This window comes from Thermobia domestica, chromosome 16 (genome assembly GCF_964235325.1).
Source record: "Thermobia domestica chromosome 16, izTheDome1.hap1.1, whole genome shotgun sequence".
NCBI classification, from domain to species: domain Eukaryota; kingdom Metazoa; phylum Arthropoda; class Insecta; order Zygentoma; family Lepismatidae; genus Thermobia; species Thermobia domestica.
Genome location: NC_137469.1, coordinates 13128840 through 13144654, shown reverse-complemented (window position 1 = coordinate 13144654; position 15815 = coordinate 13128840). Strand labels below are relative to the sequence as shown.

General features: G+C 37.3%; 1 long non-coding RNA gene across 1 annotated transcript in view; it reads left to right on the top strand.

Moving 5' to 3' along the window:
* The first annotated feature begins 9025 nt into the window (after positions 1-9025).
* Positions 9026-15815, top strand: part of LOC145672919 (uncharacterized) — a 569575-nt gene continuing 562785 nt past the window's right edge. Inside the window, exon 1 of the long non-coding RNA XR_014128701.1 lies at positions 9026-9986. This is a non-coding gene — a long non-coding RNA (uncharacterized LOC145672919). The remainder of the gene's footprint in view (positions 9987-15815) is intronic.

The window sequence follows — 15815 nt, the reverse complement described above, 5'->3', positions numbered from 1 at the left end:
AGGGGGAGATATATAAAAATAAATAAAACTTAATAACTCTTGAACCAAGAGACCAATCTCGATCGAATTTGCCAGACAGATCAAATTACCGCCTGGGATTGATTTTATCATTTTGCTTTGACGGGAAGGCGGAGGGAAATGGGGAAACATATAGAAATACATAAAAAATAAATTGGCTGCGTTTGTGACTCAATAACTCTTGAACAACCCGACCTGTCTCGATCAAATTTTCAATATAAATGTAATTTGAGCATGGGATGGTTTTTATTTCACTTTGACGGTAACCTTAGGAAATTCTAACAAAATCGAATAATATTTATGAAAGTATGAAAGAATATCTGAGTTTTTACGCCCTCGATTATGTCCTGTAGGTTAAAGGAGACGTAGATGATCAGGGTGAAGGAAATGATGGATTGAAGAAAGTGGAAAAAATGGGAATACCCCAAGAAAGCCCACACTCACGATGTTTTGTATATTATTATTTAAATATTATTATTATTATTATTTGTAATATGGCATTGCATATTAAGAAACTCATTGGGTAAATTTTAAGGAAAGGTTTCATTCCGCAAATTTTGGCCAAGCGAGATTTTGGCCGGCGAGGTTTTGACCAGGCAAGATTTTGGCTCACGGGGTTTTGGACGGCAAGGTTTTGTACACGCGAGGTTTTAGCCCGGCGAGATTTTAGCCCGCGAGGTTTCGGGTGGCGAGGTTTTGGTCACGTGAGATTTCGGCCTGGCAAGATTTTGTTCCGCGAGGTTTTAGGCGGCAAGGTTTTGGCCACGAGATTTTGTCCGTATCCCACCAAGAGTTCCGAAGCACACTAGAGGATTTGAGGGTAGTTACCAGCTAGTGCTTCAGGTAAGCAAGAGAAGAGAGACCAGAAAACTGGTGCTGGTCCGCTGGTTGCTGTCCAATACATAAGCGTCCCAGACCGGCAGTGGCGATGCTGCTGCCCTGTCGTCATGTGACTTGTAGTAGGTGCTAGTGGTCCGTCTTCTGAAACTTGTAGTAATCCCACGTGGTGTGTAGTACTCCAAGGTAAATCATATGGTGACGTTTAACAACAGGAGCATATGATATTGTTTCTACACAGAAGCACGTTGTATATACATTACAATGTTAAATCTATTGCTTTTGTTGTGATACCTTTACCTACCGTCTTATATTCGCTACTCGAACACACTTTCTGTTCGCGGACGATCTTATAATATTTTCCAAAATTAATTCGATTCAGGACCGTGTAAAATTTTAAATGGACTTGTGTATTATTAAAAACTAATGTAACAATAATAAGTTAAACGAAATAAATGGAAAACTCTTTCCTTCGTCCGTAAAGAAAAACGTATCAAGCATGACCACTCTATAGCAGAAACTCTTTTATTTTTAGAGTCACCTATCTACGAGGGTGATTTAACTCTAACTGGCAACAGTGCTACGATTAGAGTGTCGTGTGGGCAAGAGACAAATTACGAACGTAGTGTGTTCCGTGGATGTGTACGAGTCAGTTCAACGCTGGTGCGGTCCCAGAGGATTATTAGAGGTCTGTGGTGAAGCTGCTCTACCGTATCGGACAGAGGCGAGATGGGCTGCAGCATTTCAGGCGGGGAGATAGTCAACAGACAAAATGCACGGTGGAGGGCTTATGCGAACGGCTACGGACGAAATTCATCTTGCAAGTCTACGGACACTGCTTGACGGTGATCGGCGTGGACTTGTAGTGAATTGGCGCAAGAGCTGAATATTTCTTCCGGATCAGTGTTCCGCATGCTAACACAAGATCTTGGCATGCGAAGGGTACCGCATGCTCTGGCCGAGGTTCAAAAGTGGCGTAGTTGGGAATGTGCGCGCCTACACCTTCAACATTACAATGAGGAAGGTGATGACTTCTTGTACCGCATTATTGCAAGTGACGAAACATGGGGAAGAATCTACGGGCCTGAATTGAAACGTCAGTCGAGTGAATGGCGCCACCCAGAATCTCCAAGACCGAAAAAGCTAAGGCAAGACCCAGCAAACGTGAAGGTGATGATGATAATGTCATGCGACCACGAAGGCATTATCCTGTCACATCAAGTTCTACCGGGCGTTACCGTCCATGCTTCATACTTCATTGACCATTTGCGACCAGTATTGCGGCGCAAACGTTCACACCTCCTGGAGTCTGAACCTCCAGGACCTCCTACACGACAATGAAAGATGCCATACAGCCTATCCAGTATAGACTGTTACGACGATGGGGTTGTTGGGAGGTACTGGAGCACCGGCCATACTCCTCGGATATAATCCCTTGCGATTTTGATCTTTTCCCAGAAATGAAAGAACCTCTCACGCGCAAACGTTTCAGAGACATTCCAGCATCGTTCGTGCCTTAGGGCGCACTGTCAACACCCTCTCACAAAGTGAGGCTTTGACAGGTATTCAACGGTTACCAGACATCTCGCGAAGGGTCAACAAACTGGCGGAGACTACATCGAAGGACTGTAAGCTTCTTGAAGTGAGAGATTCGCTACATTCCATTTCACAACTATGTTGCCACTTCGAGTTAAATGACCCTCGTATATATTAAAATGCTAGAAATGTTTATGTGTTTGTGACCATCTCGAAAACCATATGTGCCGTTTTCGCTGGTCGATTCCATATTTTGCGTAAATTTGCCAGTTCTAACTCAAATTTTCAGAAAACGTCTTTATTTTTCTATTCCACATTTTACGCGTCGTCTGGGCCCTATTAGTTTAACATTGCAACTAGGTTTGATACCTTGTGAAAGGCAACCAGTAGAGGAGCTACGTATAGCGGGTTGATGGACATTTCAGGCGCTATGCTTTAATCTGAATGACAAAACCTATTGCTAGGTTGCAATTTCGAAGACTTGTGGACCCACAATGAAGCGTATTCAGATATGGAATTATAAGAAAAAATATTTGCATTTGGTATCATCTATTGCCTATCCAAGTTTGCCACAAACTCACCCCAATATTCTTTATATTAAAATACTACATTTATATGTTTGTCTATAGCAATTCACTCCCTTTGAGAGTCTTCCTGTCTTTTACTTGTGCCTGTAAAGGGACTTACACAGATACAGTGAGAAGTGGAAAGGAGATTCACGCCGAAATTAAACTGTGCGCTGGGTAAATAGCGTAGGTTCAACTAATTTTAATAAAAATTATTTAAATTACTTACTTATAGAGAAACTTGTGTGTATCACAAATATGACTCATATTCAGACAATACTAAACTTCATTATGAACATTTTGAAATAACCACAATAGCATACAGGTCTTTTATTTTACACAAATTGTTACATGGTAAAATTGATTATCCCGATCTTACTTCGCATGTGCAATTGCATGTCACGTCAGGTAAAACTCGGACAGAAAGTACTTATACTTTTCACTGCAAATACGCAAGAACAAATATCCTCTCCAAATCTCCTATATGAAGGAAGAGTGTATCCTACAATGCAGTTGAAAGAATGTTCGTTATTGATTTTCTTTTCGCATGTCGGAGACAATATATGAGTAAACATTGAAATAAAGGTAATGTGTGTGGTAACGAAAATCTATAAATGCATAATTTTGTTTAAAGCTTGAACTGCAAGTAAATGTAATTCTATATGGAAACACTGTAACTGGGTCAAGGAATGGGATTAGAATTAGGATTTAGATTTCTGGGTTTTCGGCATCTATGGCATGTTAGCCCGTCACTTGAATTAGGATTAGGAATTAGATTCCTGGGCTTTTGGCATCTATGGCTATGCTAGCCCATCACTAGGATTAGGATTAGGGTTTAGATTTCTGAGCTTTTGGCATCTATGGCCATGTTAGCCCATCACTAGGATTAGGATTAGGAATTAGATTTCTGGACTTTCGGCATCTATGGAAATTTTAGTCCATCACTAGGATTAGGATTAGGAATTACGATTTCTGGGCTTTCGGCATCTATGGCTATGCTAGCCCATCACGTATTAAGGATAAAGTCCCTCGGTGATCACACTATCCGAGGAAAGGGAAGGAAGAAAGCGGCCTTGGACCTGTTTGTTAGGTACCATTCCGGCATTTGGTTAGTGTGAGTGAGGAAAACTCTGGAGAAACCTCACTCAGGATGAATGGCCTGAAGAGGCTTTTACACTGTTCCGACTGAATGTCCCCCACCGGAACGACTCGCACCAAAAACGAGAGCGTTATCTACTACGCTACGCGGAGCAATTGTAACTGGGTCTATCGCCCAGCTGATTGTGTTGGATAAACAAGTAACTGCCACGTGTACATCACGCGAAAAAGTTTGATTTGTATGTCGTCATATTTTCTCAATATTGAAACCGGAAGTTGTGGAAGATTTCTACCAGTTCCGGTTACAGTAGAGATATTAAAGTAGAGATGGAATATATTTTGAGACCTTTAATTAATAGCATAGAACAATTTTATAGCTATTACCGTTTTTACCTTACAGTGATCAACATTAAAACCGGAAGAGGTAGAGTTCAACCGTTTCCGGTTTGAATAGAAGGTTAATAGTGAAGATAGTACCTATTCATAGAACTCCAAATCGATTTAGAGAAAACACTCCTCGCTATCTATTACCGTTTTTTTACTCTAGAGCGACCAACATTAAAACCGGAAGTGGTTGAATTCAACCATTTCCGGTTTGAATAGAGAAGATGGTACCTATTCTTAGAACCCTAAATTGATTTAGAAATAAAACACTTCTCGATTGACACCGGAAGTTGTAATGCATTTCTATCCTTCCGGTTTAAGTAGCGAGTTATGGCTGGAGATTAAATATATTCCTGGAATGCTTAATCGATTGCAGTAAACCATTTCTAGCTATCCTTACCAGTTTTCTGTATAGTGATGAAAACGTGAGAATCGAAAATCGTTAATTTCTACCATTTTCAGTAATTTAATTATATTACCTCCATTAGCAAACTCCATTCCTAATAGGGATGCGCACGAGACAAGATTTGTGGTTGTCTCGTCTCGAAAATATGCTGTAAAAGTAATGTCTCGACTCGAAAAATGTATATTTTTACTATTGGAAGAGCCGTGTCTCGACTCGAATTTTGTCAGGAAAATCCTGTCTCGACTCGTCTCGTGCGCATCCCTAATTCCTAACATTTTGATCTTCTGCATTGTGGCCAAAATTAATGGTAATCCATCAAGTTGTCCTTATTTCTTTTTCTTTTACTCTCAAACGCACAGACACGCGGACAATAGGTTAAACTAAACTCCCTTAAGAGTCTTCATCCCGGCGAAATTAAAATACCGCTAATTTTACAGTATTTATGTGATATCTTCAAATAGATAAAAGATAATCGAAATGTGGAACAAGAACGCCCTAGACAATATTATTTTGCATGAGAAACCGTTATCAAGACTCACTTATCTGCTTTCGATTTCGAGTCATTTTGAAAATTGGCATTTATTTTCGCGTTTCTAAACAGCTGAAAACGGAAAGCCCCTAGGTGACTTGTGATAACGGTACCTCACGCAAAATAATATTGTCTAGGGCGCTCTTGTTCCATATTTCAATTATCTTTTATCTATTTGAAGATATCACATAATTACTGTAAAATTAGCGGTATTTTAATTTCACCGCGATGAAGACTCTTAAGAATTTATAAATATGTTTTTGAAGTTTTATTTTTTTATGTTTAAGGTTGATGTTTCTTTTGGAGTTCCAAACTATGCATGCATAGGTGTCGGAATTCTCATAGAACCAGAGATGCTGTGGGCCAATGAAAACTTGACCCATGACCCACTAACCCACAACCACTATGACCCACCAACCACCGTGACCCACTCTGACTCACCAACCACCAAAACCCATCGTCATTAACTCTGATCCATGATCTCTGCCGTCCTCTCCACTGACTAAAGAATTTATACACTTGTAATAAAACAAGGCTATGAAATTATCACTAATCGGAGTTTGAATTTCTACGGTCAATCGCTCAAGCACCGTTCTCGTATTACAATACCGGTGAATCTAACGTTTACGATATAAAATGGTAAAGTGTTTGTTATGGGCCATATTACGATTAATTTCAATTTAATTATCATATATAATTTTTCCTTGTTGAATTACAGATACTTTTCAGTGTAAAATAGGATGAAACTCTCAAATCAAGGCAAAGTATTCCAACGTAAAGGAGAAAAAAGAAAAAAAGCACTGTAGAATTCGATTGTGTCTCGTAATGCAAGTAGTAAGTCCTATTGCTATTATTACAATTACAAATATCAATATCCAAAAGTCCCTCAAGTTTTTTTTTTCTCTTAGATATACTTATTTCACGTAAGTAAATATAAAAAAATGAAAAAAGTAAGAGAAATGGAGGCCTTGAAAGTAAAACGTAGACAATGTTCAAAATATGCTATTTGCTTGTCTACAATGCACTGAACTCAGTGGGTCAAAGTGAGTCACGGTTGGTGTTGGTCACAGTGGGTCACGTCTTGTTGTCCTACGACTAACTGACCCACTCACAAATCTTGACCTACTTCACCAAGGGCGCCCATGTTGTGGTTTCCAAGGGGGAGGAAGTATAAGCGATATTTCAAATATAGTTTCAAATTTTGATGTAACTAATGTAAAAATTCTATTGGATTTTCGATATTCCCAAGTACAATTTCCTTTAGGGGGCAAGCGCCCCACCTTGCCCCCCTCTTGATGGGCGCCTTTGCACTTCACCCAGAACTCACTGAGCCACAGAATTGCTATGTCCGTCCGTTCTTCCGATAAGTGACGTCGAGAACCGGTTTTCTGCAATTGATTCAGCGTCCCATGAGTAAGTTCTATCTCCTCCGTTAACCCTTTACTGAAACCGGTAGTAATAAAAATCAACAATTTCCGGTTTCAATGTTGGTCGCCATAGAACACAAAACGGTAATAGATAACGACAAGAAGATTTTTGAAATAAATTTAGTAGCTTAAGGGGGCAGACTACTAAATATTTTTGAAAAGCTAACAATTTTTCTTTTGCCCTTTTTTTGTAAGTGAAAAGAGATAATGAAATGCAACTTACCTCAATAATAGATAATGTTATTCTACACCTGAAAATACGAATCGGAAGAATTTTCAGTGTTGCCACCCATAGAAATTACAGTGTGACCAGAATTTGAATTACCCAAAAATCTCAGTTGAGGCAACGACTAGAAAAATGGACTCAATGGTAATTGATGACTTATCACGCTGTCTTGTGTTTCTTGTTAACTACTTTTTAAATAATATTTGTATTCTATAATAACTTACATACGTTATTACAAAATAAATAAGTTAGTACAAAATAAATACAAATATTATTTAAAAAGTAATAAACAAGAAACATAGACAGCATGATAAGTCATCAATTACTGTTGAGTTCATTTTTCTAGTCGTTGCCTTAACCTTGAAATTTGGGTAATTCAAATTCTGGTCACACTGTAATTTCTATGGATGGCAACACTGAAAATTCTTCCGATTCGTATTTTCGAGTATAGAATAACATTATCTATTATTAAGGTAAGTTATATTTCATTATCTCTTTTCACTTACGAAAAACTGACAAAAGAAAAATTGTTAGCTTTTAAAAAATATTTAGTAGTTTGCCCCCTTAAGAAAAGATTCAATCTTCTTCCGTAGCTCTCTGCTAAGACCGGAAGTGGTAGAAATTTATTCCTTAAGAACTTTATTCTGTTTCCATACCTCTATTGTAGCCAGAAGTTAGAGATCTGTTGCTATATTGAATCAGCATAATTTGGAAGTCTACCGTAATTTCGCAACTGTGAAACGAAACTTACTCAGTGGCATATCTAGCCCAGGGCCAGAGCGCCAAAAACCCCAGTTTTATGTATGGCAATAAATAAATAAATAAATAAATAAATAAATAAATAAATAAATAAATAAATAAAGCTATTATTTATATATTTTTGAAAGTTCATAGTAAACTCATGATATACCTATCATAATCTGGGTTTTGGCCTGCCCCTTCCCTCGTTTATACCTTCCAGATCCGCCACTGACCATAGTTTCACATCTGTGAAACGAAACTGGCTCGTATTAACCCCTTGCGCACCAGGCCAATTTATTTATAAAGGAACCGTAATACCAGATTATTACATTCTGTTTAATAAATTTGCTCACTAGTTAGAAGGCTGAATTATACAATATACAACTAGATTATACGTAGTAATTACTCCATTTATGGTTTTCTGAGAAATACTCAATGCTGCAAAATGCAGGATTTTCTGGGCAGCCAGTAACAATTATAACTCAATGATTACTAATGCCATCTAGTGAGTGTAAATAAAGGCTAAAAATATCGAGATGTGAAACAATCACGGCTTAGAATACCAGATAACAATTATACACTGTGTTTAAGAATACCAGGTAAAAAGAGAGTTAAGTCTATGCAATAATACCACGAACGTATGCAGGTACGTTCATGGTATTTATGTGCGACGTTACAAAAACGTAAGCACGTACGTTCCTGGTGCGCAAGGGGTTAAACAAGAGCTATTTTAGATAAATTTCTGTTTCACAGCATGATCAATCTTTCTTTGATGATTGCTCAATCATCCAGATTGCATTCAGAACTTATTATTCCAGATATTTAGAGTTTCACTGGATCTGAAAAATAATGTTACCGTATACTTTTGAATCCGTTTTGTAAAGTGTCGTTTACTCGTCTGTGACCATTCCATAAGCAAGTTCAAACAAGTATAGTAAAAGAAAAGTCTTTCTCCCTCCTCTCAAATCTCCGAACGCTTATATACAGAAGAGATTTTTAAAAAATAAAAATAAAAAAGGGAGAAACGGATAAGATGAAAATAAAAAAAAATCTCCGTACCTATATTTGCAATTCGTTTTGATGACCGGTGCGGCCACTGTGCGCCGCTGCTGTTTAGTTCTTCTCTGACTGAGAGAGATGATGACGCTCTCTGGCATACACACACTCAGTATCCACTCCCTCCCCTATGAATGGTGAAATAGGTTCGTCCCACTTGATGTCACGTGACTTCAAAAGGGCGATTCGCAGCCGAAACTACAGAAGCAATGTGATCGCGAGAGCAGTTGCGGTGTGGCCGTGAGAGGATTTGGAAGTGTAGCGGTTTCACTTTGTACGACGACAAACCGAAAAGTGATTTTTGTCTCTTTGAGTTTTTATAACATAACATAAACCAGGAAAGTTAGTGCTTTTAGTGATTTGTGATCGACAAACACAACAGATTAAGTTTCTTCAGTTTGATTTGATTTGTTTCCCGTTTTTATTTTTAAGTTTCGTTAAGCAAAACCAAAACAAAAAAATTGGCGTTTACAAGTGTTCATATTTGATTTTTTGTTCCTATTGAGTTTTTTCACGTTTTTTTTTCAGTGTGCGTGTTGTTAATTTCTATAAAAAAAATTATTTGCTGTCAAATATTATCTTGAAAACAACAGTGTTTTTTTAAAATTATTGTTGCTTTTTTTTCTCCGCTGAATTATTTCTCAAAATTTGTTTTCATTATTATTATTATTGTCAGGGCAAAAATTGTAGTTTTAACACGACCACAGTAACTGTAGATAAATTACTTAAACTTGCAAATTCTCGATTTTCGCAGCGTTTCGTTGATGCAACGTGATTTTGTCCGAAAGTGATTGGAACAAATATGTGATTTACTTCCTGAAACATAACCGGGAAACATTTGGTAGAAATATTCAAAATACTCCACGATTTTCAAGAAATAATTACCGCACATTTTTTGTTTCATCAGAAAACAAATCGAGTAAAAAATTTATTAAAGTAACCGTCAGAGTGCGCTGATAACAAAGAAAAAAAACGGGTTTGTAAATCGTAGAAAGAAAAAAATAACTAGTTTTTCAACAACAACAAAAAATACTACTAACGTCGAATATCAAGTGGTTATTTTTTAAGTGATTTTGTGTGAATCTATTGTGTAAGAATATTCAAGCTTTTCACCCCAAGCAACGCGCCGCAGATTTTTCTGTTTCATCCGATATTGTTCAAGGTAAGTTGTTGTTTACAGGTTTCAAACAATTCTGATTGTAAGTAAACGTTAGTAATTTACTTCAACATGTATATACAAGTATTAGACAATACTAATAAGCTGTTGAGAGTTACTTTCATGTGAAAAGACTTTTCAAAATAGAATTGTATCGTTTTTAAAACTAACGTTTCAGTCAGTTTTGTTTTAATTATTCTCAATTTTGTTTATATGTGCCATCTACTGTTATTGAAGAAAAAATAAACTCGCGTCAGGTTGTTATCATATTTTTGAGGGTGCTGATATGGATCAAATTTGAAACACAAAAAACGTACAAAAAATACAAGTACCTGTATTTGAATAAACGTTGTAAAATATGTCAGTGACTTGCATGAAAGTAGCATACCACATGTTCTATGTATTACCATGCGCGTTTAACACTAAAGGAAAATGACCGAAGTTCCATTATCTTTAGGTAAGCCGTTATTTTTTTCAACAACTTTTTATTACGCGACCGAGACAGATAAATTCTCGTAAACACAATTTCAAAACAAATATTTCTCCGGCGCACGTGCAAGTTGGATTTTAACCTTGAAACTGCGGACAACTATAATGAAAGTAAAACTTTCCTTTTAAAAATGCCATCTTCTGGGATCGATTTCTGTATAGTGCAATATTAACAGAAGAGATGGCACTTTTCGTAATAAAGTCAATAAAATTTTTGCAGGATTTTGTCAGTTTTATTGGATTGTGCTTTATTGTAATTATAAAGTATTTGCTACGTTAAACCTTGAAAATAATATAATTCAGTACAGTACGATCAGCCGTTGAGGAGGGAAAGAGAAAGGAAACTAAATACATATAGGTATTTCGATAAAGTTAGGACACATTTATCTCCGTAATTTAAAACACTTCAAAATAAACAAGAATTTGGTCTCAGATTATAGATTATTAAGTCTCAGCAGGAGTTTAATTTATATATTAAAATGCTAGAGTTATAAGTTTGTCTCCAAAGAAAAGTTTCGATGTTTTTCTTCAATTATTTTGACAACGAGATCTCAAAAACCACAAGTGCTAGAAACGTGCCGTTTTCACTGGTCGATTCCAAATTTTATGTGCATTGTCCAAATCTTAATATTTAAAAAAAACGTGGCCATTATTTCTTTGTTACTTTTTTTAGGGGTACACTTGAAATGTTGAAATTTTTAAAAAAGTAAAGTATCATATCCTACCAGTTATACATTCCAACACAGCATAGTTGTATACATGGGTTGTATATCTCCCAATCGTTTGTTTCATGCCAAATAATAACGAAAAACGAAAAATGGAAAATAACCATTTCTCCAGGATAAGATGAATCTTTATTGTTTGGAGTGTTTTGTACAATGAACTCCATATATCACTGATATTATAAGAAATTGTATAATTGTAAGATATTTGCTTATTACGTACTGCATGCAAGAAGAAAGAAAACACTGATCATAAATGAATTAGAAACTCCAACCGAAAGTAGGGTCAATCTTTCAAACGGTGCGAGATATTGAAAAAAACCTCCCCTTTATGGTACCCCTAGCCGATTTTTATCGACATGTCTTTCACTTGTGTCTGTAAATGGACATGTATAGATGTGAGAAATGACAAGGAGATTCATGCTCATATATGAGTGATGCGCTGTATAGAGCGTGCACGTTCAGCTAGTTTTATTTTAAAGTAATACTTTATTGCAAAGACTCAAACATCGTTTTTCCACTTATCATTCACGCATACAGATGCTTTCTAAGTGCATATTAGTTCGAGTCCATCTCGCACCAAGCACTAGTGGATTCAGAAGAGGTGTTTGGAGGGGGGCGGATCGTCTCCTGGAGGATTAATATAGGCTTAAACTATGGGGTTTTGCGTCAAATCAGAGTAAAGTATTGCAATATTTTATATATATCTAAGCCTATAAAAAGGTACCCTTTTGGGGGTCACCCCTACCATCCTCCCCGTGGATCCGCCAGTGACACTAAGTCGACTTTGTGATGGACAAACATGGTATATGTGGGTTTTCTTGGAGCTCTCCCGTTTCTCACTTCTACATTCCACTATTTCGTTTATTATCATTATCACCAGCTTCCGTAGCCTCGGAGCATTATGGTGGGACGTTTAAATTTTGAAAACATAAAAGAAAGAAATACAGGTTTCCAGAGCCTACGTAATGAAATTTTAACTTCCTACTATTACATGTACAGTAGATTGCACTGCTTTGTGATGAACAAACACCGTGTGCATGGGTTTTCTCGGGGTTTTCCCGTTTCCTCCCACTTTCTTAATCTACCATTTCGGTCATCTCTCATCATCGTCTTCTTTAGACTAGCCGTCATAAACGTGGGACGCAAAACTTGAAGATTTCATTTCATTTCAATAGATTACGCTGTTCAGAATACAAATAAAATAAAATCATGAGTGGATATTAGACACAAACACTGTCAATATCTTCCAGCAAATTTGTCCAAGTATGATATTAATATGCTGTGGTTGACTTGTTTGTTGCCCGTAATAACTGGATTCGACTTCCGGTCCAAGAACGTAAAATTTCCCGTATTGAACCAACATATGCATCAATTTATTTGTTTGTTTATTAAAGTGTAACGTTTTAGTTTCAATCCCGAGACTATATTAGGCGTGAACCTACAGTTTAAAGTGGAATCTGAACTATAATGTAATGCGTTCAAATTTTAATGATCTCCAATAGAGAATCTAAACCGGAACCACGTGCATCAGGCCACTATACCAACTGGTAGGGTATAGAAGCAGTTAAGAATTGCTTAAATTAAGAAGGTAGGAAGCTTCGATCTAGAAAGCCAGAAATCGTGTCAACGGGAGTCGATGTTCTAACCACACACTACAGAACTAAAAGCTCCCTGGCTGACCGTAGCAAGTTCTGAGAATTTAAGTTCACTTTGATTTTAAAGAAATATTTCGGTGAGAATATTTGGCAGAGTGGTTTCATTAACTAAGGCTGAAATTCCTATTTCAACGTCGCTCTCGTATCATATTCGGAGGCTTGTCTTAGAGCTCCTTCGTGGCTAAACGGTTATCGTACGTGGGAGACCCAGATTCGATTCCCGACGGGAGCTCGTGTGGTTCGGATTTTACGTTAACCCTTAAGTACTACGCATGTTTTTTTGTCACATTACTACTACGCGGAGTCTGTCAGACTCCGAACAATATATTGCGGAAAAACTACCGACACGTTGTTAATTTTCGCATATACACTCAATATAACCAAGAAGGTAGAAGAAGTGACAATTTGGAGAGGCGGTAGAACAGGAAGTAATGGCAAACCGCGTAGTACTTAAAGGTTAATCAGTAGGTCCCGTCTCATATAGCCTCGCTGCTGAAAGGGACGTTAAACTCAACTCAACTCAGAGGCTTGCCTTTAAGCTTTCCTGGGATAACATAAGTCTTCAATTTAGATTTCAACCTTTTGAACGCGACTTATTTTACTGAGTATGTTCACTGTCCTCCAAACACAAACTATAGAACATTGTAATCTATGTAGAAGATAAGATATTGTTTAAATTATTAGACGCAGGATCCACAAAAGTTGAAATGAAATGTTCAAACACACTTTTTTGTTCTTTTTTTCCTCCGAAGACACGTGGCAATAACGTTATCATTGTTTATCGGAAGAAATTTACACATCTTCCTCTCCTTCAACCGGCATTAAAATGATATTGGGGCCGCGGTGACTCAGTGGTAGAGCGTTTTCACCTCTGGTACCTGGAGTCCTTGGTTTGATCCCAGTTCGCGCCAAGTGACAAATGAGGACAAACACCATGTATGTAAGTTTTCTCGAGGTTCTCCCGTTTCCTCCCACTTACTTAATTCCACCAATTCATTCATTTCTCATCATTACCGTCTCCCTTAGCTTAGCCGGCATAATCGTGGGACGTAAAACTTTAGATTTCATTTTCAAATGATATTTATTAAACTGAGCTAGATATACACACAATAAAAGTTATTTCTAATGTTAATGTACGACGTGATAATCTGTTATTACGGTGAGTAAGTTCATCTATTGTATTCTGTGTTACGGTACTAAATTTCTCATTCGAGGGTTGTGAGATCGATTTGTGAATTCTTGAGGCAACTATTGGTTATTTTATCCTCTGATAAGCATATTAAGAGGATTTCTTTATTGTAATTAATACGTAAATAGGAAATATTTTCTTTCTTTCTTTTCTTTTTTCTTTTTAATTAGTTTTAACGTTCCTCGATTATGCTCCAAAGTTAAAGGATACGATGATAATGATAATGTACGAAAATGTGGAATGAAGGAAATAGAAGAAAAAATGAAACCCCTTTTTAAAAATACACAAACACAGCGTGTGTCCACCACAAAGCCCATTTGCCGAATAGGAATCAAACCAAGAACCCTAGGGGAGAAAATGTTTAACAATAATAATAATATGAAATGGGAGCATTAATTTTCCATCATCATCATCATCATCATCATCATTGGTATTCTGCCATTATTGGCAGGTCACTTGACGAAGCAGAGAAGCTCCCATGCACCACGGTCTTCCCCTACCCTTTTCGTCTTCACATACGATTTTTTCTGTTTTGATATCGTTAATTAATTCTAGTATTCTTCGCTTCTTCCCTCTCTTTCCTACCACCATACCCTCTAGCACATCCCTCATGATACATTTCCTTCTTAGCCAATGTCCCAACCATTTTCTCTTCCTCTTCTTAATAATATCTAAAATTGTTCTTTATTCCTCCACCATTTTTAACACATGGAAATATTAAACATTTCTTTCCTATAACTTGGAAGGCGCTTAAAATCGCAGTGTCTCTAAAGCTGAATTCTTAACTGAGTTACTGACATAATGCATTTAAAAGTTATATATATACCATTCAGAAATGTGTCAGTTTACATGCTTTGATATATAATCTTTGGTGTATATAATTTTTTATCATTGCAGTGATTCGTTCGATTAATTTACACGTAAATGTGCATATTCCACTGTATTATCTCTTCGTTTTATCAAAATGAAATTAAGTTTGTAGTGAAAACGAAATATATATATAGGTTTTACGTTCCACGATTAGCTTGCTAGGCTAAAGGAGACGGTAATGCGGTGAGAATTGAATGAAAAGTTGAATAAAAGAAAGTGGGTGAAAACGGGAGAGTCCCGAGATAACCCACGGTATTTGTCCACCACATAGCTCACATGGCACGAGCTGGGATCTAACCAAGGGCTCCATGCATTAGAGGTGAACGCTCTACCACTGAGCCACCGCGGCCCGTTATTAACATCCTTTAGATCAGTGGCAGATCTAGGCCAGGGCCGGGTGGCTAGCCCCCCCCAATTTTTTAAGTGACAAAATAATTGAAGCTATTATTTACATATTTTTTGAAAGTTTATATATACCTATCATAGTCTGGGTACTGGCTACCCCCCCAGTTTTTACCTTCTAGATCCGCCACTGCTTTAGACTAAGGGAGACTGCGAATAATTGGCGGAATGAGAACGTAGGAGGAAACGAGAGAACCCGAGAAAACCTACTACAAAATCACATGGTCTGGAATCGAATCAGGGACCTTCACACCAGAGGCAAACCCTTTATCACTGAGCCATCGTGTCCCCTCCTCTTCCTCCTTTGGCTTTATGGATACATAACACGTTTGTCACTAGTTGCTAAAATTAAAAAAATAAAGTCAGTGTTTCTGGTGACTCAGATGTAATAACACAAAAGCAATTCACTTAAGAATTACTTTGTTATGACTAAATGCAAACCAACGTGTAGTGTGCGTTAACAGCAATGTCTGGACCAATACCAAACAACATACACGATCAATAC